This window comes from Hyperolius riggenbachi, chromosome 12 (assembly GCF_040937935.1).
Source record: "Hyperolius riggenbachi isolate aHypRig1 chromosome 12, aHypRig1.pri, whole genome shotgun sequence".
NCBI classification, from domain to species: domain Eukaryota; kingdom Metazoa; phylum Chordata; class Amphibia; order Anura; family Hyperoliidae; genus Hyperolius; species Hyperolius riggenbachi.
In genome coordinates, this window is record NC_090657.1 from 60724919 (window position 1) to 60749116 (window position 24198).

Below are 24198 nucleotides of genomic sequence, written 5' to 3' on the forward strand. Positions count from 1 at the left end.
TCCCTGCACAGATGACTCGCACAGACTTCGGCTGCCTGCACAGATGACTCGCACAGACTTCGGCTCCCTGCACAGATGACTCGCACAGACTTCGGCTCCCTGCACAGATGACTCGCGCAGACTTCGGCTCCCTGCACAGATGACTCGCGCAGACTTCGGCTCCCTGCACAGATGACTCGCACAGACTTCGGCTCCCTGCACAGATGACTCGCGCAGACTTCGGCTCCCTGCACAGATGACTCGCACAGACTTCGGCTCCCTGCACAGATGACTCGCACAGACTTCGGCTCCCTGCACAGATGACTCGCACAGACTTCGGCTCCCTGCACAGATGACTCGCACAGACTTCGGCTCCCTGCACAGATGACTCGCACAGACTTCGGCTCCCTGCACAGATGACTCGCACAGACTTCGGCTCCCTGCACAGATGACTCGCACAGACTTCGGCTCCCTGCACTTTGCATTGTTAAGACCTCACCAGAGGTGTCGGTAATTATCGTCTGGCTTACCACTTGTTGAAGGCTTTATGAATGGACATTTGCTGACAATTTACTGACATGTGTTGGAGGTAACTACAGCCAAGTCAGTAATTTTCCTCACTGCTCAGTAATTTCATTTTTTCATGCGATAACAGCCTTTATGAATTGACACTTTGCTTTGTGCTCGGAAAAGTCTGCTGTTTTCAGCATTACTGCATGCGGTAATGCTTTATGAATTTAGGCCTTTATCTAAAGGATAAACATCCTGATAGCCTATCAGAGGAGCACAGCGTGGTGCAAGGCACTGTGTATTGACCTGAGGAAGCAGACCAGTACCTGTGAAATGCATTGTTGTTTTGAATGAATACTATTACTACTGGTGGTTTTGTGGTCAGGAGAAGTAAAATATTACCTCTCATTCTGTTAATTTCCTGCTGGCTTATATGGGGGCTGGAGGGATCTGCAACTCTTGTGAGTATAGTTGTATGTACTTACAACTTCCCATTTATTGATACCACACCATTGTGCTCCTAGTCTCTTTGTTTAAGGTAAATACACGGCTAGCGACAAGGAGTTTGTCTCTAGCCTAGAGCTTTTTACATTAGGGTACAGCAGACCCGGGGGGGGGGGGGTCTTTGAGGCGGCAATACAGAGACGCAGAGGCATGTCATAGGGCACAGGATATGTCTCTGTGTTCTCTTAACATTTTAAATACCCACCTCGGGCTCTCTTTAAATAATTAGGCGAGAGAGGCTCCAACCTCAGGGCACAGTGTAGGAAGGGGTGCACAACTCGCTCAGCTATCATTCCCCTATTGTGTTTGAAGCAGAGTGAAATAAGAGGATACATGGCAGTGACTGCAAGCCAGATAACTAGAAATTAAGGTGTTGGGGGGGCCCCTGGGGCGCCTCTTAGTCTAATAGCAATCAGTGTGTGACGGCTGGGGTGGGAGGGATGGAGGGGCGCACTTTGGTGTCTCTGCCTTGGTTGCTGGAGGACCTTGTCCCGGCTCTGCTTCTGCTATTGGGTGTTAGATATGTTAGCTTTTCAGAAATAAAATGCATGTCTTACCGTTTCCTCATTTTAAGCTTTTATTGATGTCAACCAGAAGAGTACAAATAAATGCCATATCATATCAGACAAGAATAAAAAAAAATCAAATTTGAAGTGGTTCAATAAAGCTGACATACGTGTCATGATTGAAGAAAAGGCAACCGTAGCTCAATTTGAGAAAGTACAAACTATTCCATTGGTTATTACAAAATTCAGAAAAAATGTACACCTAAAAGTGCATGGGATGCCCCCCCCACTACACATACAAAGCACAAACCAACCACTGGTGCACCATACAACACATACATGGGATTGAAAGGGGATGAATGCTGTTCCTAATTGGGTAGATGATTGTTAATCGGTGTTCTACCATTAAATCCTCTTTAATGCCTGGATACTTTAAAAGTTAGAGTAACAGTCCGGGTGAGAAGCAACCAGTCCACATATATTTGTATGCAGTATTTGCAGCAGCGTAAGACCCTGAGCAAAAGAAAAAAATAGTTTACAGCAAACAACCAGGTTACCACCTTCGTTCAAGCAAAGCAGCTTCCACATAACCGGTGGCAGACAGGATCTCCCTGTACAACAGCACTGGCACGTTAATTCAGCCGTGCTCTGAGTGCATAGCAAGCAGGTGGTAGGTTAAATGTTAGTATCTCACCCAGTCCTCGTTGTGGCCAGTTTGATTGGTGTATCACAAGGTCACTATATCGAGCAGAGTGTCAGGCAGAGGCACAGAGTCCATTACCGTGAGGTGTGATGTCGTTGCATTGCCACATCTCCAATGATTGTCCTTTGCTAACAACTTAGCTTTATAAAGTTTATCTGGCATCTAACCAATGAGACAGCAATTTATAACTCAGTTCCTAAGTTTGGTGTTCAAGGAACCTTTGTGGATATTAATGACGGCTTTGCCCAAATCTTCATCTGAGAGTTGCTTTCCCAGAAACTTGTCAGATTTATCTTTAAAAGGAAACTTTTAACCCTGGGCCCAGGCCTAATAAAAGGCCATATAGCCAAGATAACGTTCTTATAGTCTTTTACGCACTCACTGAACAAATATACCTAGAGAAGACCTATGTAGGAAGGAGGCAGACTGGCACTAGATGTGGGTGGATGGACGCTGGGTTCACCGGATCATGTACTCCATGCTCAATGTGCTCTCCAGAGCATACACTTTTGCAACTAACAATGAAGGAGGGCAGAGGCACAGTTGAAGCAAATAGAAATACCTTTTAATCCACGGTGGGCTGACACACGGGGTTACAGTGGGGGTGAGGGGATGCCTGACAGCTGTTTCGCTAAAAAAGCTTCCTCAGAGGCAAAAACTGTTCTGAATTCCATTCTTAACATTTTTACAAAACCCTTCTGTGGACCTAAACTTATTGACCATTTTATCTGTGACATCAGTCCATTGATTAAGCTCTCCTGTTCAGACTTATTTGCCTTCCAAATGTTTATCTACACGCTCTCCATTCCTTTATTGTTCACGCCATTTGTGTTCATCCTCCTGACCTATATCCAAATCTTCATAGCCATCAACAACATCATCTCCAAAGACGGGAGGAAGAAGACCTTCTCTACTTGCAGTTCACACCTGACCTCGGTGAGCATCTTCTATGGAAGCCTCATCATGGTCTATGCTGTTCCAAATAGAGGACAGTTAGTGACTACCAACAAGGTTGTGTTCCTACTTTACACGGTCGTGACTCCATTGCTGAATCCAATTATTTATAGTATCAGGAACAAGGAGATTAGGAAAGCTCTTGAGATGCTATTCTACCTACAGAAGAACATGCTCTTAACTTCTGAAAATCACAGAGGTTAAACAATGGTGCAATGAATTATTGTTTGTTATCACTTGAAAACTTTTTATACAGAAGTCTCATCACCAAGAGAGGGGTGCTCAATGCTCTGCTGTTCACACAACAGATGCCAAAAATTGGTCTGAGTGGGTTTTATGTCCCCATGTGATATGGTCTGTCTAATCCATCTAGCAATGGTCTGTCTGGATGCCTGCTGCCCCTTATTTTTCCCTGAAAATAAGATAAATAGGCTGCTTGACTTTCTAATTTCTCTTGATCTCGAAAGGTATACTAGCAGACATCTCTTTACGTCCAAACAGTGAAATTCTTCCTCCTTCTGTCCCGAAGGGTTGCCACAAAAGGAAGGAAGAATAATGTCCTGAGACCTATGAAACTCAAAGACTACCTTAGGTAGATAGGCCGGATCAGTCCTGAGCCTGACACTATCAGGGCAAATGATTAGAAAGGGATCTTTGATAGATAACGCCTGTAAATCACTTATACGTCTAGCCGATGTAATTGCGATCAAAAATGCTAATTTCAAGGTAAGGAATTTCATCTCAATCTCTTCAATGGGTTCAAAGGGTGCCTTTGTTAAACACTTGAGGACCAGGGATAAATCCCATTGTGGACATACTTTGTCTTACTGGTGTAGACCTCTGTAGTGCTTTGAAGAAATTCTTTACCAACTCTTCCTGCGCTAGATGCCTATCTAATAGTATTGAAAGTGCTGAACATTGAACCTTAAGGGTACTAAGTGCCAACTTCATGTCTGCACCTTCCTGAAGAAACTCTAAAATTGAACTAGTCAAATTCTGATCTCTAGTTCTAGTTCCACACCAGGCTAGATAAACCTTCCAAACCTTTCGGTATATCTTCTGAGTTACTGGCTTTCTACATTTCATTACAGTGTCAATTACCTTCTCCGAAAGGCCCTTATTCCTCAAGATTACCCTTTCAGGATCCAGGCGGCCAGTCTGAATAACTGTGGCCTGGGGTGGATGAGAGGGCCCTGGATTAGCAGATCTGGCCGAGCTGGCAGGAGAAAAGGCGGAGCCACTGCCCACCTCCGCAGGGTCGCATACCATGGTCGTTTTGGCCATAGTGGAGCTATCAGGATCATGTTCCCTCTCTCCCTTTGAAATTTCCCCAATACCTGAGGTAACAGTACTGTTGGAGGAAATGCATAGGAGAGGTTGAAGTCCCAAGGGAAGCTGAGGGCATCCAACCCCAGAGATCTCTGGCACCTGTGCAGGGAGAAAAATTGGTCCGTCTTTGCATTCGTCGGGGATGCAAAGAGATCTACCTCTGGGATACCGAATTTGTTTATCACCATCTGAAAAACCTCCGGATGAAGTTCCCACTCTGACTGATTCACCTGATGACGACTTAAAAAATCTGCCTCTACATTGAGAGTCCCCTTTATGTGGATCGCCGACAAAGCTAGAACCTGAGGTTCTATCCAGTCCAGAGTCTCTGAGCATAGGCGCCTGAGCTCGATTGATCTCGTGCCTCCTTGTTTTGCCAGATAAGCCACCGTCGTGATATTGTCGGAAAATACTAACACGTGCTTCCCTTCTATCAGGGATTGAAAAGATAGAAGTGCTTTCTGCACTGCCAGTAACTCTCTGAAGTTGGACGATTTCTTTGCAATTTCCTTGTGTCCAATGCCCCTGAGCATGATGGCCCAACAACGTTGCGCCCCATCCCCAAGAGCTTGCATCTGTAAAGATCTTTATTGGTTCCTCCTGTCTCTAAAGACATCCTTTGGTTAGATTCTGAGAGTCCAACCACCAGACCAGACTGGACTTCACTACCTCTGGGATAGCTATCTGTGAGTCTAGGGAAAGTTTGGACCTGTCCCAATTTGCCAAAAGCAGAGACTGGAGATCTCTGCCGTGGTGTTGGGCCCAGGTGACCGCTGGAATGGATGCTGAGAACAATCCTAGAACTCGCATGATCTGGCGAAGAGAACTCTTTTGCTGTCTGCATAGCAGATCTACTTCCCCCTGGATCTTTGCAATCTTCTCGGGTGGTAAGTAGATCCTCCTTTCTATCGAATTTATCCTGTATCCTCAAAACACAATCTCCTGTGCTGGATTCAGGGCTGATTTCTTGTAATTTACTAACCATCCCACTTGGGATAGAAGGGAAATCACTGTATCTCTGTGAGCTCTGGCGACTTGAAAATAAATTAGCCTCCCTCCAACTGGAAAATCGTCATTTACTCGGCTTGGGGGGCTCCGTCTTTCCGAGAGTGAACCCCCCTTTTCCTTTCCCTTTGGGAAAGGACCACTTCCTCTGCACATTCCTATTTTTTGGAAGGTTAGAGTCCTGTTTCTTGGGAACAAACGGTCTCTTTCTCTTGAAACTCTTCTTTTTGTTAGGAAACTGCTTCCCTTTTTCTGCTGAACGGGATAATACTTCTTCCAGACCAGATCCAAACAAGAGACTACCCTCAAATGGAATAGAACATAATCTGTTCTTTGAGGTCTGGTCCCCTTCCCAGGTCTTCAGCCACACTGCTCTCCTAGCCGAGTTAACGAGAGCCGTAGTGCGAGCTGATACCCGAATCAGTTCCGTAACCGCATCCGCTAAAAAAGCGACGGCTTTAAGGACGACCGGCAAGGACGCCGCATAATCCTTAATCGGAGCACCCTTAGAAATCTGATCAATAAGATTATCCATCCAAATTCTAAGGTTTCGGGAAATACAGGTGGCTGAAATACCTGGGATGAAACCAAAGGCAGCCGATTCCCAAGCTTTTTTGAGAAGCGCATCAATTTTCTTATCCATCACATCCTTGAGGACACCTGCGTCCTCAAAGGATAGATCCGAGTCCTTAGAATATTGGGACAGGGATGCGTCAAGTTTAGGACATTTAGTCCATCTGTCAATTTCTGACTGAGAAAAGGGATACTTTCTCTTTGCTGACTTGGGAACGAACAGCGGCCTCTCAGGATTTTGCCACTGGGAAGTAATAATATCCTGTAAAGTTTTGTGGATAGGAAAAACTCTGCCCGAGGACTGACCGAACCCAAGATACACCTGATCCTGGGGAGTAATTTCCGGAACTAATTCCTTTATCTGTTCCGTGGTATATACTGCCTTAAGTAACTCAGAAGATTCCTCGGGGGAAAACAAAAATCTAGGCGTTTTACCCTATCATCCCCCTCTGAACCCCCCGACTGAGGCTGCTCTCCCTCCTCCTGGGATACTGACACCTCTTCCTTGTCAGCTCCAAAAATATCAGAAAAGGAGTGATGGGAAGGAGTGCCTGCATATTTTTGTTAACAGTATCCATAACTTCCTTTAGGATGTTGGGAGTCTGGGAGGCCACAATAGCATCTATGCAAGCCTGACATAAATTTCTTGGGGCTTCTAAGGCTATTTTACTATTACATAAGCTACATCTTTTATATTTAGCTTGAGTGGATGTAGTAGTAGTAGTTTTAGGCTCAGATTTTGTCTGCAATAAAAACAACAAAGACAAAGTACTGAGATGCCATCCTGTACATTACATTGTCAAATGTGGTAGTAGGAAAGATATCCTCCAACTGGAGGCTTACCCCACTGGACCCTGATGGCAGGACCTGCGAAGAGGATCTGGGAGCAGAACTCGCCGCTTCCGACTCACGCTGCTGCTGAGGCTGCTCTCCCCTCTGAGGCTGCGACATCTCACCGCTGCCGCCTGCAGGTCTGATCGGAGACGCCAGGACCACGCTGCCTCACTTCCTGGCTTTCTCCAATGTTCCTCCTCCACGCCCACGTCAGACGCCACGCGACTTCTGATCGGCGTTCAATCAGCTCTCCGGATGCGCCTTGCAGAGCCGGCGTCTGATGGAGGAGGCGCGGCGTAACGGCCATACACCACGCGGAAGCCGTACACCGCTCCAAGAGGTCTGTAGTCCGCGCTGCTGCTGAGGCCGCCTCTGCTCTGCCTGCTGCCGCTAAGGACCACACAAAAAAACCTCCAGCGTACTCAAGACTCACCCTCTGGTGAGTCCAGAAAACAAAAAAACGGGAGCTTTGCTTCTAAGGTGTTTCCGTGGCGGAAACACAGATGAACTGAGGATGGAGGGTGGGCGGGGGCTTTTAATCTTCTTGGATTCGTGTTTCCACAGATCCGGGGCGGGACCGGATCTCAGGTTGTCCCGGATGACAATTAGAGAAAAGGTATTTTATTGGCAACTTGGAAAAAAAATGAGGAGAAAAAAAAAAGTTAATTGCTTAAGGGCCACTGGCCAAACTTGAAAATAAAACACCTTTTAAATTAGCAGCAAGCAAGAAAATACTAAAAGTGAACCTCCGGACTAAAAATCGACTCAGCAGCACTGAAAAGGCCTGGTGTTTCTTTAACAGTTTCACAGCATCAGAACTTTGTTTCTCTTATACAAGCCTCATTTTTAGCTGCACAGAAGAAAACTGCCCGGGCTTTTTTCCCCTGATGCTGTGCAAAGCATGATGGGATTTCTGATGTTGTTCTCGTTCTGCTGTTTTGGTGCAATTTTTTTTTTCTTTTTTACATTTTGAATTTGACATTTGAAGCCTAGCGTGTGCAGCTGGGAGGGGTAATCAGGACACAGGACAGTTGGAACTGTGTCTCCTGCTCCCTTTCACCTCCTTTCAACTAAAAAGATGGCTGCCCCCATGAATCACAAACATTTGCCTGTTCTTTTAAAACAGGGTGGGAAAGAGATTATATTACCTATCTATTCTAATTAACATAACTAATGTAACTTGGTGACAGTATGTTTGTTTAGGCTGAAGTTCCCCTTTAAAATAATTTGCATAGCACATTTTCACCTATTTCTGGTATTGTTTCAATTGGAAAGTGCTGACAAATTATTTTAAATATAAGGTGAAAAATTTTCTAGGAGAAAAAGTTAATTGCATATGGGCCACTGTGTCATTCAGACAATAAAACATTAAATGTATTTTTAGCCGTTTAACAGAAAAATACAATTACTTTTAATTCAGGTTGGCTTTAAGGCCAGAAAAATATTCCATTTAAATTTTTTTTCCAAAATATTTTTATCTGTATGTGCCAGTTATGTAAAAAAAAAAAAAAATTTATTGGCATATTTTACGTCTTCTGCAGCTAAAATCTGAGATGCTTGTGACAAATAAGTCCGAAAACAATGAGTTTATCCTCCTTGGATTTGGAAATCTTGATACTCCAGTACCGATCTTCTTCATGTTCCTCACAGTCTACATGATAACACTATGTGGAAACCTCCTCATAATTATCTTGGTGTCACAAAGCCACCTACTCCAAACTCCTATGTACATCTTGCTCAAGCATTTGTCTATCTGTGATGTTGTATTTACCACTAGTATAGTCCCTTCTATACTGCGCTCAGTCCTGGAAGGTTCGGTGAGAATTTCTACTGAAGCCTGTATTTCCCAATTGTGCGTGTATAGCATTACTGTAGTTACAGAATATCTTATTCTTACAGCTATGTCCTATGATCGCTATCTCGCCATTTGCAAACCCTTGCACTACACCTCCATTATGGATTATGAGGTTTGTCAAAAGTTGGTTGGACTTTCTTGGCTCTTTGGAACCTTCCCAACAGTGAACGTCCTAATGACTTTTACTCAGCCCTTCTGCGGTCCTAAATTGATCGATCACTTCATATGTGATGCAAACCCTCTGTTTAAGCTATCATGTACAGACTTATTTGAGGTTCGCGTTGTTGCTTATGTGCTCTCTATTCCTTTGCTACTTACTCCATTTATGTTCATCATTGTAACTTATATTGGTATCTTCATGGCTATTAACAGGATCAGTTCCAAGAAGGGGAGGAAAAAAACCTTCTCCACTTGCAGCTCACACTTGACCTCAGTGTGTACGTACTATGGAACCCTCATCACCCTCTATCTTGTTCCAGACAGAGGGCAATCAATGAATGCTAATAAGACCTTATTTCTTCTTTATGCTGTGGTGACCCCATTATTCAATCCATTCATTTATAGCATAAGAAACAAGGAGATTAGGAAAGCAGCTGAGGTGTTCTTCTGCAAATAATTAAGAAAACATCTGGTGAAGTCCAAAGAACCTTCCGGAGAAAACAAAAAAGACACAGAGCCTTCCTATATAGTATATTAATTGGTAGCACCAAATGGTATAATAAATGTGTAGGAGTAATACTCACAAGCATGGGTTGCAGTACTCACAGCCACAATATGAAGGCAGTTAAAGAAAAACCCATCCTCACTAAGGTTCTTTAATCTTCTAAAGGTATCTTTGGAAGGGCCGCACTCTGTGAAAGCTTACTAAATATTCTAAAAGAACTAAAAATAGATGAAGGGGGAAGGGGATGATATTGGGAGAGATTTGTAAATGATGACTCTCTGAAGAACCATAAGGGTGAATGGGAGCTGCTGATCCTATGACTTTGAAACCTTGTTGTCCGGAATTAATTTTCTGCTCTGTGCCACTTGGTTCTCTGTGTGCAGGAGACCTCAACGAATAGCTTTACCAGAGCTAGCCAAGTAGTTCAAAGGACGAGCGCATCTCTGCTGCATTGCAAAAGTCTGGACTTACTCATGTGCAGTAAGGATGCTCTAGCCCTCAGAACTAATTGAGGGCACAAGTACAGTAGTTCCGAAGTGCTAACCGACCAAAGAATAGCTTTACGATAGAACGGTGCTGGAATGACGGCCGAACGGGACGGCTTTATGCTAGCTGGAGCATTCCTTCTAAGGTAAACATGAAACCTGAAGGGAGACTCCTCACAAGCAATTTTAAAAATATTGAACTAAACTGAAGGGATTTCTTATTCCTCTATAAATGTTAGTGTACGTAGACTTAAATGTCCTGCAATTGGGCTCTGATTAATTATTAGGCCCCGAGGAAGCCAGCTTGAGTGGCAAAACTGGATGCCATCTTTGAAAGCACAATTTAGGGTATGTCATAGGTGATTGTAGTGTATACCTTCTTATTCATTTTGTATTTAATTAGTACTGATATCTTCCACAGTGCTTTACAGAGTAATGTATATGGTCTTGTCACTCACTGCTTCTCAGAGAACTTCACAATCTAATCTGTACCATGGTCATATATTGATCATACTCTATGGCCAATTTTGGGGGAAGCCGGTTAACTTATATGTGTATTTTTGGATGCAGTAGTAAACCGGAATGCCCACGGCAAGCAAACACAAGAAGAACATAAAAACTCCATGCAGTTAGTGTCCTTGCCCAGATTTAAAGCGGGGGGTCCAGCACTAAGGCAACACCATGCTTAGGTTTCCCCTAATTTGGATCTATTCAACACATGCACATTACCAATGGTTGGGCTGTTGAGGTTAATCCATTCATGTACGACAAAGCCCTCATTATCCAGAACCCAGACATCCAAAAGTCTTAACTAACGGGCATGCCTGAGGGAATAACAGGGATTGTTTAGTTTTCTGGGGGTTTTGAATTATAACCTTAAATTACATTTAGCTTGGGTCAGATTAGATCAGTTTCCATTGTCCTCTTCAAACAGCATTGTCTTGTACTCCAGCAGCATTCCAGGCCATTGTCCTCATGGCATCGCAATCAGCAGGAAGAGAGAGACAAAACTATGCACAGAGCCTTATATTTCTCCCATAGTCCCAACCCCTTTCCTGCTTTGTGATTGGCTAGAGAGAGGTGATCTGTACTTCCTATAGCCTCAGGAAACTCCACAATGATGAGCTGTACATGAGCTGCCATGTGGCTATCAAAACAATGAGTCACATGCTAGTGGTCATCTTAAAACAAGATAATGTTTCAGATTTAAATGGTAGAAATTCAGTAAAACAACCTTTGCATCACATATGGATTTTGTGTTTGGTATTTAACCATTTATGCTGCCTGGACATGATCCTCACATCCAGGCGGCTGCTGCAATGCTTCCGCAGGCAATCGCGTGTGCACCCGCATGCCCACGTACCACCCCCAGTAGCCCAGGGATCAATCAATGGGAACATGGTTCCTGTTAATTGATCCGAGTCCCCAGCAGAAAAACCTCTCTCTCTCTCTCTCTCTCTCTCTCTCTCTCTCTCTCTCTCTCTCTCTCTCTCGTCGGCTGTGGAGTCGGTACAAAAATCATCCAACTCTGACTCCTCAGTTTATGAAACCTCTGGCTCCAACTCCAGCTACCCAAAATGACTCCGACTCCTCAACTTCAACTCCTTAGTCTAATACTTACCAGGGCTGTTTATTTGGTAGAAAAATCATCCAACTCCGAATCCCCAGTTTATGAAACCACTGATTCTGACTCCAGCTACCCAAAATGTCTCCGACTCCAAATCTGCCTCCACAGCCCTAAGGGACAGAAGCCCACTGAGCCAATCTGTATTTGTCCGGAGAGAATGATCACTGTTTTTGTTCAGAAACAGTGATGATTCTCAAATGGTGCCATCATGCTCCCTCCCACTCAGTCGTTTCTGCCACTCATGCCACCAATTGCTAGATTAATGAATGGAAACTTTGTTCCTATTCATTCATCTCCCCTCTAGGTCCACATGATTGCCAGCATCACTGAGATGCCTGCATCACTTCCGAACTAACACAGGCACACATTACTTCCTATTAAGCATACTTGTTGTACGCAACAGGAAATAATGCGTGAGAACATCTTGTAGCCAAATAGTAAAGTTACATCTACAGACTTTAGGGAATAAAATTTTTTAGTATGTATGTCAAGAGGTTATTTTATTAAATTATGCTTGTAATTGTCCAGTGATGGATGTAAAACTGAAAAAAAAATGCACCTTTATTTCCAAATAAAATATTGTCACCCTACATTGTACTAGGGAAATAAATTAAATGTTGCAATAACTGGGACAAATGGGCAATTAAAATGTGTGGCTTTTTTCCACAGTTTTACGTTTTAGTTTAAAACTATAATGGCCAAAAACTGAGAAAGAATGCATTTTTCATTTTTTTCTTATGATTCCCATTAAAATGCATTTAGAATAAAATACTTTTTTAAAAAGAGAATTTTTACACAACAAAACAAAACAGTCAAAGACAAGCCTCTCAAGGAGGCAATTCCTCCATCAGTCACATCTCATTAACAGGTAACATACATTTATCGTTTGAGACAAAGCACATATTAGGCTGCATATATAACGAGGTACAATAGACAATAGTATACTGAATTGGGAGAATAAAACACTTAGCATGATGTACCACCCAAAGAAAGCCTAATTGGTGTAAAAAAAAAAAACAAGGTATAGATAATTTTGCTGTGATAAGTAGTGATAAAGTGATTGGGTAATGAATGGGAGAAACGCTGAAATGTGAAAATCCCTCTCATTCATAAGGTCAAAACAATTTGTGGGCTGAAATGGTTAACAAATGGTTAAAGGAGAATTGTAGTGAGAAGTATATAGAGGCTGCCATATTGATTTCCTTTTAAGCAATACCAGTTGCCTGGCTATCCTGCTGATCCTCTGCCTCTAATACTTTTAGCCCTAGACCCTGAACAAGCATGCAGCAGATCAGGTGTTTCTGACATTATTGTCAGATCTGACAAGATTAGCTGCATGCATGTTTCTGGTGTGATTCTGTAGGCAGATAGCTCAGCAGGGCTTTCAGGTAACTGGTATTACTTAAAAGGAAATCAATATGGCAGCCTCCATATAACTCTCACTACAGTTCTCCTTTAACAAACTGCTTCCTTACTCTAAATACACCTCTGACACTGCAGCTCTCCTTGGTATGTTTTAGGGCTCCATATCAATAGATTGCTTGAGGCCCCAAACTTACACAGGGCCCAAAGCTCCTTAGTGACACCGCTGGCCATAGGGTTACACTGTTGTAGTGTTTCACTGGCAATATTGTTCCACTGGTAAGCACTGGAAAATCTCTTAGTGGGTCTAAGCCTCTAGGGTTTCTAAAAAGCTTATTTTTAAAGGTTTTAAAGAGACACTGAAGTGAAAAAAAAATATATGATATAATGAATTGGTTGTGTACTATGAATAATTACTAGAAGATTAGCAGCAAAGAAAATATTCTCATATTTTTATTTTCAGTTATATAGTATTTTTTCTAACATTGCATCATTCTATAATATGTGCAGATTACACAACACTCAGCATTCAAAATGAGTCTTTCAGAGCAGTCTGTGAACTAATGACCTCTCCTCTGGCAGAGAAAAAGTAATTAGTTCACTTACAGTTGAGATAATAAAAGTCAGAAAACAGCCCTCTCCACGACTTTGAAAGTTGTAGAGATTAATGGCTTTTTTGTAGAGAGATAACTACTGGAATTTCTTCACTCTAATTGTTTCCAGTACAGGAAGAGTTATGTATCTGATCTTAATGTTTTATTTCTTAGCTGTACTACACATACAAATCATATCATAATTTTTTTTTCGCTTCAGTGTCTCTTTAAGGTGAACCTAACCAGTGGAGGATCAGGATTGCATGTAGGGATTTTTTGAAGCATACAGAGTTCCCCTTTTATGTTTTTAAAGCATTTTACTACGTAACCAAAATAGCTGGAGATGGAAAATACAATTTCATAGCGGGGAAAAAAATCGTACTATATCCCTGAGGACTCAGCAGACCTAAGGGACGGGGTCCTCAAGGATTTCTCTTCCAGCAAGGATGTATAAAATCAACCTTTGTCATGTTCTAGAGATGTTTATTCACTAAATACACATGGAGTCATACAATATATGATTTACTTACCTGCTATGGAGATCAAACATTGTAAGTACTGATGCATGTAATGCAGAACTCAGGCAGAGAACACACATGCAGGGCCGCCTTCCCCTGCTATTCCTGGGTCTCTGTGGCAGTGCGATCACTTTTACCATCGGTCATCGTTGCACACATTTTCCGTATGCAACAGGATGCATTGTGATTGAAAATGTGCGCACCGTGCAAGAAATAGCAGAAAGCTGTACGATTGATAGAGAAAGCTGACAAAATGTGCAGTCATCATGCAGAATGTCATTTTCTTCTCTGTGCGCGAACAACATAATAAGTGTGAACTAGCCCATTAATTAACATGAGTTCTCAGTTTTACTGTTCAAAAAAATGCGCATGAAAACAGTTAAGTATGTTCCCTGCCTCAGACAGCTTTAAAAAAACAAACAAACAAAAACACTAAATAGTGCAGATTCCTTCTTAATCTGTTAGGAATAGGAGGCGTTAGGCTCCCTGCACAATGCATGTGATTCAGATTTTTTACATGTGATACCGATTTTTAATTGTTACTGCATGCTGCGTTTTTTTCTATCCGAAAGACAGATCTCAGAAAGATAGAGACATTTTGCAACAGTATCTGGATAGGATGGCTATTTAGGCACATAAATGGCAGATGAATTTCAATGTTGAAAAAAGTAAAGTCATACCGGATGAGCTTTTTGTCCCTAGGCCTTCTCAAAGGACTATTCGACCCCACAAGTGGGGCTTGCACTCTTTTGCAGGTAGGCACTAGTCTGTTTTTAAGTAGCGCTGCTCATTTCCTTGCTATGTACTAATGTAATTCGTTTTTGGTCAGCTGCTCCTACTTAACAGCCATGCTTTTGGTGTATATGCAGAGCTTCTGTTTGGGTTCAAGGTGCGTTTGTAGTTCCTGGGGGGGCTCAGCGCATCTCTGATGGAGGCCATTCGGAGGCGGCCTGGTGTTGCGCTGATCCACCTTTTGCGCACTTCTCAAAGGACTAAAGGACATGATGTGTGCATGGAGGAAAAATGTTTTAGCCATTTAGGAAAGGGTTCTTTACAGTAAGAGTGATTAACCTCTTAACGGCCGACTAACGCCGATAGGCGTCGGCGGATCGTTAGTGGTATAGCATGGCCTTTCCATGCCAGTTCACAGAGGGTGTCTCTGTGAACAGTGTGCAAGCCGCCGATCGCGGCTCGCACACGTAAACACACGGGGAAGACACGCAGCAGCGCCGTAAGGCAGATCGGCGATCCCCGGCCTCTGATTGGCCGGGGATCGCCGGCATATGATAGGCTGAAGCCTATCCTACAATGCGCAGGACGGATATCCGTCCTGCGCAGCCCATGGAGGGAGAGGTAGGGAGGGAGAGGGAGCGCAGAAAACGCTGCGGAGGGGGGCTTTGAAGAGCCCCCCCGCAAAGCGCAGCAAGCCAGCGGCGATCAAACCCCCCCAGGTGGACATTCCCCTAGTGGGAAAAAAAGGGGGGGGGGGGAAGTCTGTTTGCCCTGGCTAAATCCTGATCGGTGCTGCGGGCTGGAGAGCCCACGCAGCACCGATATCAGGAAAATTCCCTGGTCCTTAAGTGGTTAAGATGTGGAATGCATTGCCACAGGAAGTAGTTATGGCAAATTCTATGTCTGCATTTAAAGGGGTCTTAGATGCTTTCCTTGCGTTGAAAGACATCCATGGCTACAATTACTAGGTAATGCCCAGTGTGCTGCTCCAGGGATTTTATCTGATTGCCATCTGGAGTCGGTAAGGAATTTTTTCCCTTTTGGGGCGAATTGGACCATGTCTTGTAAGGGTTTTTCGCCTTCCTCTGGATCAACAGGGATATGTGAGGGCGCAGGCTGGTGTTGTACTTTGTTCTCTGGTTGAACTCGATGGACATATGTCTTTTTTTAACCCAAATAACTATGTAACTATGTAACTGTTGCAGAGGTATCCAACACATCTGCTGTCAGCAGGCTCTGAGTGAGGGGGAAGAGCCCTTCACAAATCACATCTAGCCTGCACTATCTGGAGAACTGCTATGAAGCACTTAATCCGCAGCAGTTCAGGACTGGATTTGCACTTTTCTTAACTGTACTGCAGGTCTAGAAATCCACGCTAAATCGCCAGTATTACGTAGGCTTTGTTTCTTATCATGCAGAAAAATTCCTCTGCTGGTTAGAACAAATTTAGAAAAAAAAAAAAAAATGTGGTAATGCTTTGATAAATCTGGTCCAGTGTTCCTGGACGTACAAGGTATACCCAGTGCAGAATGTAACTGTTTCGCGTGCTCCCGACGTGCACGTGCGTGCCCCTGTCGCTCCTGCACTCATCCTATAGTGGATGATTGGTGCTACCAGTAATCATAGACAAAGTTGGGAGAAAAAAAAAATGTTTTTTTGTTTATTCAAGTGACAGTGAACCCACTAAAAAGTTTTTTTTTTTTTGTAGGTTTAACCCCTACCAGACTAATAAACCCCTTGTGTCACCTATACTTGGCCTTAAGATTCATGGACTGTAATGGCTGTCGCCCACAGCGATCAGATGGGATCACTAGGGCGACAACCCGGGGACCCAATGCTATATAAATGCATCAAAAGGTTGCTGCGATATCGCTGCATGAGTTGGGATGCCTAACACTAGCCACCCCTTCACGTGCCTCAAACCAACCATCTCCTCCAACTGCCTAACACTAATCCACCCTCCTAAATGCGAATACTAACCACAGTGTCCAAACAAAGGCTGGTTGTAGATCGGCTACAGCTATCATTTCCTATTTAGTAGCTGATTGGCTAATATCTGTATTGGTGCCCAACTCATCGATTGGGCACCCAATTACCGATAATCAACACAGACATCTATTAAAGACCCTCCAATCCCTGCACCCAAATGACCTGGTGCGCCCTAGGGCATCCTGCCAAGGCAGGATCGTGATGCATACTGGTACAACTACTACACAGGCTACTAAAATTGTAGAACAATTGCACGGGTTTGCATTTTCATGCATTTGTCATGTGTTTGTCTTTTTAGTTTTGGTTTGCTAAATCAGTTTTAGGCTACCACCATGAGAGGCACTTTTAGGCACCTCTTGGTTGTAAAAGTGTAACCACAACATTACTTTAATATAGTATAGCAGTTTACTTATGGTGTGTACATACTTGAAAGATTAATGAAAGATCTTAGACTAATTTTACCCCCTTCCATGTAGTATGAGAGCCATACTCTGCACAGTCTATTCTATTGAGCTGAACTCCCCATCAGATAAAAATCTTTGCAAGATGCTGTACACAAGATCAGTATCTGCAAAAGATCTGTTCCTGCAAAAGATCCGTTCCTGCAAAATGCATTCATAGTCTATGATATCTGCAGATCCTCATAGACACCTTGTTTAACAGACATTCATCTTCATATCTGACAATCATCTGCAGATCTGAAAATCCATCCTGGTTGATCTGATCTGCAGATGAATGTCTGTTAAATAAGGTTTGTATGAGAATCTGTAGATATCAAACTATGAATGCACTTTGCAGGAACAGATCTTTTGCAGATACTGATCTTTTGAATGTGTACAGCATCTTTGTGTGCATCATCTTGCGAAGATTTTTTTATCTGATGGGGAGTTCAGCACAATAGAATAGACTGTGTAGAGTATGGCTCTCATACTACATGAAAGGGGGTAAAATTGGTCTGATATCTTTCATTAATCTTTCAAGTGTGTACACACCATTAGTCTTAAGGGCCAATTTACTAAGCTTGGTGAATGCTGGGGGACACTGCATGGCATAGGAGGTCCAATAAATCTGTAACCAATGGGCTCTGTTCACTAAGGGCAGTTCAGTAAAATCATTTTGGTCAGTAAAAAAACCCATTCAGGATTTTACACTTTATTTTCCAAATTCCACATGAAGACAGAAGTTTAGTAATTTACTGAACAAACGTGCTTCGATTCACTAAACCCTGCTCTGTAGGTGTCACTTACCAGCCGTGGAGCAGGTCAGCAGTGAGGCAGGGAGCTGTGTGTATGAGGGGCCATTCACATTAGAGTGTTTTGCCGGCGATTTCGGCAAACCGCTCAAGTGCTAGTGCTTTTTAAAGCACTAGTGCAATAATAACCTATGGGCCTGTTCTCATTTGGGCGATTTGCATTAATCGCCGGCGATTAATGCAAATCGCAAATAAAAGAAAACAATTGTATGCACCATTTTTAGGTGATTTCCTGGCAATTGCGTTTAATGCTATAGAAGCGCTAATCACGATCACGGAAAATCACCCCAAGTGTGAATGACGTTAATCACCAGAAAATGCCAGAGCAAATTCGCTAGCAAAAGCAATAGCGTTTTGTAAGTGTGAATTTGCCCCGAGTCAGGGTTTTCTGTCCAGTGCATCTGACGTCCCTTTAGATGTGCTGCAGCCACCAGGGGGAGCTCTTGGCTCTGCCTGTTCAGTAAGCCAGCACCTATTCAGTAAGAGACCTTGGGCCAGTCTCCCTAACACTGCTGCTGCCTATAGAGCACGTCCTAGTGGCTGCAGCTCTGGCGCTTTGAGTTCGCCAGGGGAAAAGCGTGATATAAATGTTCTGTGTTTGTTCATGCCAGAATACAGGATTTTCACATCTAAAGGGATGCAGAAAAGCATAAAAAAAAATGGCACCTTCCTCTGCTCCGAGAGAGAGAGAGTGAAGACCCACCCGATACCCCATTGCATCAAATCAGCGGGAGAAGCAGGGCTGTGTGGCTCTTCCTATTGGCTGCCTGGCTCTCCCTAAAGGCTGTCTGTCAAATCTACTGCAGAGACCGCATGGAAAGAGCGAGTTACCGGCTGCTATGAGCTGGAGAAAAATACCGAACACTTTTGCCCGGTTTACCGAATGCGGAAATCTTTGTGAACTGCAATTTGACATTTTCTGAGGCATTTACCATGCCAAGTAGGTAATTTACCTCACTAGTCATATTAATTTTCTGTGCGGTGATAAAGTTTAGTGAATCGGAATTTGGGAAGGGGATTATGAGCTGGAGAAAAATACCGAACACTTTTGCCCGGTTTACCGAATGCGGAAATCTTTGTGAACTGCAATTTGACATTTTCTGAGGCATTTACCATGCCAAGTAGGTAATTTACCTCACTAGTCATATTAATTTTCTGTGCGGTGATAAAGTTTAGTGAATCGGAATTTGGGAAGGGGATTACCGGCAGAATTACCGAATGTGATAATGCTTTGTGAATAGAGCCCAATGTCTCGAAAAGCTATCAGATAGTCTGAAACTTCCACCTGGGTCATATCAAGTGGCTAGTTTATAGATGGGTGACAGCACTCTTCAATGATTTTTTAAATCTGCAAAAGATCAAACATACTCCACATAGTGCATTACTACAGGATTATGCAATGGAATAAAAAACAACCCGAGTGATGTAAAACGTGATCCACATCATGCATTGGCCAACCAAACTCTCCCGCAATAGTGGCAGCTCACCTAATTGAAGCCACCTCAGATCCGGGTGGGTCTAGCATTCAATGTCCCAGTAAACCAGGCAATAGCGGTTCTTTTTTTGTGGTTGCCCAAAATCACAGGCAAAGCTTTATTCTGGGAGTATCCTTGGCTCTCACCGATACTCCACAATCAACTACTGCCTTTTTTCACACTCAGCCAAGAGCCCAATGCCAATCACAACAGTTGGTGATCTGCACAAGGTCTTGTGTGCTGGGCACTTAGCCGTGAGCACTTACAACAAACGTACTACGCCATAGATCTTTTTCCTTTGCATGTGCGGCTGGAGTTAGTTTGACGATACATAGAGAGTTTGGATGGAAATCACTGGCTGGGCCACAAGCGCAGATCGCCAACTGTTGTGATTGGCAATGGGCTCTGGGCTGAGTGTGAAAAAAAGGCATTTTGGGCAACCACAAAAAAGGAACTGCTATTGCCTGGTTTACTGTGACATTGAATGCTAGACCCACCCGGATCTGAGGTGGCTTCAATTAGGTGAGCTGCCACTACTGCGGGAGAGTTTGGTTGGCCAATACACGATGTGGATCACGTTTTACATCACTGATCACTAGGTGTTTTTTTAATTCCACTGCATAATCCTGCAGTAATGCACTATGTGGAGTAGGTTTGATTTAAAAAAATTATTTCAAGAAGTGCTGTCACCCATCTATAAACTTGTAATCTTTGGAACTGTGGTAGTGACCACTCTGACTCATATGGTTTTTAGTCCTTAACAGAAGAAGGGCAGGTGCAGTTTGCTGTTGTATTGTATATCAAGTGGCGAGAAAACTTCTAACATGAAAATTAGCCTCTCCCCAGAAGAAGAAATTGGCTCCTAGTTTACTGGTAGGGATGGCTGGAAATGTAGATTTCCGATTTCGCAGAAATTCCGATTTCCACCAATGCCGATTACCGATTCCACGGATTTCCGATCGGTTTCAGAGTTCGGATTTCCGAGTAGTGTGGGGGGTTTAATTGGTCATTTTTGCATTCTCTAATTGGCCAAGTGCTTCCGAGTTGACTCTGCATTCTCTAATTGGCCTAATGCTTCAGAGTTCTGTGATTGGGCTAAAATTACCAAGTTGTGTTAATTTCCACAGAAATCCGATTTCCATGTTCCATTTACCAATTTCCAAGTTCCGATCGGAAATTTCTATTCTGTGAAATCCGAATGAGCATCTCTACTCACTGGATCAGCTCCTAAAAGCTGTGATTTCCTAATCTGAAATCTTGCCTCCTGGGTGGGTCTAATTAATTTTTAGTCAAAAATAGTTGCATCATCACCGGTCATCTTATATGGCGAGCCGTGGTTTGCTGATTAGAAATGGTCATTGGGATATAATCTGAGTTAATTCAGGATTATGTAACTTTAGTATACTAATTTATGCATCTTGAAAATGGACCAATCAAGTTCCACCAAGGTTTAATTTGATCAGAGGCCTTGCTTGCTTGATTTTTCAACAGCTGGGACCCGATTGGTTGCCCCAAGCATCAAATCAAGGATCCCGACTTGACAAAGACACACCAAAGTGTCGAAACGCATCATCACCCAGCACACGGAGCTTGCCTGGACTCCAGACCTACCACATACCCTTGTTGATGTACCCCGCTGGCCAAGGGTGACGTCCGAGGAGTGGGACATTGAGCATTTGAAATATTCTTGCAAATTTATGCGATCTTGTACGTGCATTTCTTTTGCAATCTGCAAACTGAATTAAAAGTATTGCACCCTAGAGGCGCTCTCTTCTCTCTCTCCTTTTTCTGATCGGACTTGTCAAATCCCACCGCTAAGCTGCACTGGATGCTACCTTTCTTCTTTTCATTGTCTGACACTAGCATTGGAGAACTGAGACACCTTGGACATAATATCATTTAATCCTGGTTGTATCATACAGCACACATATTTGTCTAATGACACAGATGGCCACTGGGATTAATATTCAGGAACCTGGGAGGAGCCTAAAACGGGCAATAAATATTCACCTATTGATTTTCAAGAGGAACATTTAATTTGCTGCCATTCTTACACTGTTCATGGCAGAGGCCTGAAACCTGGTACTGCCAGCTGTTGGGTAACTGGAGTTCAAATTCAGAAAAGGGGACGGAGCCAAAAACAGTTAATGAGATTTGCTTCCTTTCAATGGGAAAATTTAAATTATTGATGCCAAGGACCCCAAAGCTCACAAACTTGGTCATTGAGGGATTGTATGTCAAGGTTAGAAAGAGTGGACAGAGCCAACAGCAAACCCATACAGACTCGAGCAACGCTGGGTCATCAGCTAGTGTGGTATAAAAGCCAGTTAACAGCATTGCCATTTATTCATCTCCTAGATTATATTTTGTTTCAGGCTCAAAGAAATAATTATGCAGAATTACCATATGAAGAACACTACAGAGGAAACTGAATTCACCCTACTTGGATTTGGGATGCTTAGACGTCCAGTTCCCATCTTCCTCACCTTCCTCACAATCTATGTTACAACGTTATGTGGAAACTTCATCATTGTTCTAGTATCACAAAGCCATGTGCTCCATGCGCCCATGTATCTGTTCCTTATGCACTTGTCCTTGTGTGATATGGTGTTTACCACTAATTTAGTCCCTAATATATTTCAATCAATTCTTGAAGGTGTGATTAAAATTTCCATTGTGAAATGTGTTTCCCAGTTTTGTGTTTATGGGATGTCAACGGTTGCTGAATGTCTTATCCTTACAACTATGTCCTATGATCGCTATCTTGCCATCTGCAAACCTCTGCATTACACCTCCATTATGGGCTTTAGCACTTGTCATAAGTTGGTTGGTCTTTCTTGGCTTGTTGGTGCTTTAACTGTTCTGGATCTGGAAAAAAATGATCAAATCTAAAGATTTTTCCAATACGTCCGACCAGACTTTTATTGAACAATAAATCGTACGTTTTTCTTGATCGAAAAATAGATTTTTGACTCATTTGTTTTGATCATTTTGGTCAAACAAGAAAATCTAACCTTTTTATTGTACCGTGTATGGGCACCATAAGTTTTTGCAATCTAATGGTGGTATATAAAGCAATAATAAATAGAATATTACACAAAAATAACAATAGTAATGACATAATTCAGTATTTTTTCAGACTACCTTTTTTCTGCAATTAGTATCATGTATGTGTCCAATTCTGCAGTCAGTCATTCAGCCTTTTCTCTCTTTTTTTTGGCATATAGTCTTTTTAAAACATTTAAGTAGTCCCCCAGGTTATTCAGTATCATTGTGTGTCCCTCGCTGAAAATGGACCCGAGAAAACACAGAAGAGAGTTCTTTTATGAGAGTAGAAAGAAGGTTATAGGCAAGCATGTTGAAGCCAAAGGCTCTAAGCAGTCTAAAGTTCCAGTACTTGCAAATGTTATGAAGAAGTTTAAAATTCATGGGACTGTAGCTAACCTCACTGGCTGTGGTCACAAGAGGAATATCAACACCAGAATTAGCAATACGATAATCCAAAAAGGAAGACAAGAAGGCAGACAAGAAGCTAAGGACAATTTCCATCAGTGTTTGATTGCACCATTCATTACTGAGTGACAGTCAGTTCAGTGGAAGAATAGTCAGGAGAACTACCTGTTAGAAGGAAAACATGAAAAAAGGACTGTAATTTGGTAAAGTGCATATTGGAAAGCCACAATTCTTCTGGCACGCACAATGTCCTTTGGCTTTCAACACCAAGGCCGAGTGGGGAAACCACATGTCAACAAAAGTAGTTGTCTTATATAGAAACCTACCTTTGTGAGTATAAAACTCATGTAAATTTTTCTTCCATATTGATTAGGCAACCTACTACATTGGGCCCCCTCTGCTCCCTGTGTTTTCTCATCTCAATGTCCTTCTGTCACACTGGACAACTCGGTTGAAGACCAAAAACTACTACATTTCCAAATGGATCTATTTGAAGATCGCACCATCCAGAGGCTAAAACTGTTTGACCAATTTTAAATTGGCTCACTACCATATGGAGGAACAGGAGCATACCACAGAAAAATCTGGAGACTATGAGAAAAGGTCTATCCCAGACCTAAAACCTATGTTTCATGCATTGGAAAACTACTCAAAACAGGGTTTAATATGGTAGATGTTGAAATGAAGTCCACATATATTAAATAAAATCTCTTCCCATGGGCCCTGGGTCATGATGGAATCTACTTTTCCGGAGGACCCAGAGTACACTGAGGAGTGGTATGAGTGCTCAGAAGGCATGATGATGAGAAATATCAGCAATAGAAAATCTATTTTAGCGGACCTGGGACCTACGATTTCAGAGCAAAACTCTCAATTACAGACATATGCAGACACTAAAGAATATAATCTTAATAATAAACGGAGCAAGTTCAAATTGTAAATTACAGAGAATAAACAAACTCAATAGGAGATGGGAACCAGTACCTACATAACCCTTAATGAACACATCGACCTAGACTGCAGATCACCAAATTATAGCCCAGATATAATTCTACTGTAGAAGAACATAATACAAACCCACATCAAGAACCGCAACTCCAGTTGAGCAATATCACCAATACCAACCCATACCCAATCTAGGACTGGCCCCATTATTGTAAGGGGACCAGGAAAAACTCTACAAGAAGACATTACTCTTATCTGAAACCCAATACTTACCTGAAGGAAATCCCGTTCAGAACAGGATTTCCTGATGGGCATAGGCGCCGGCGGCTATCGGAGGGCTGGGAGGGACGC

General features: G+C 42.8%; 1 protein-coding gene across 1 annotated transcript in view; it reads right to left on the reverse strand.

Annotated features, from left to right (window-relative positions):
* LOC137542517 (nicotinamide N-methyltransferase-like) overlaps positions 1 to 24198 on the reverse strand; it is a 103810-nt gene that overhangs the window by 59355 nt on the left and 20257 nt on the right. The gene's annotated exons all lie outside the window — the stretch shown is intronic.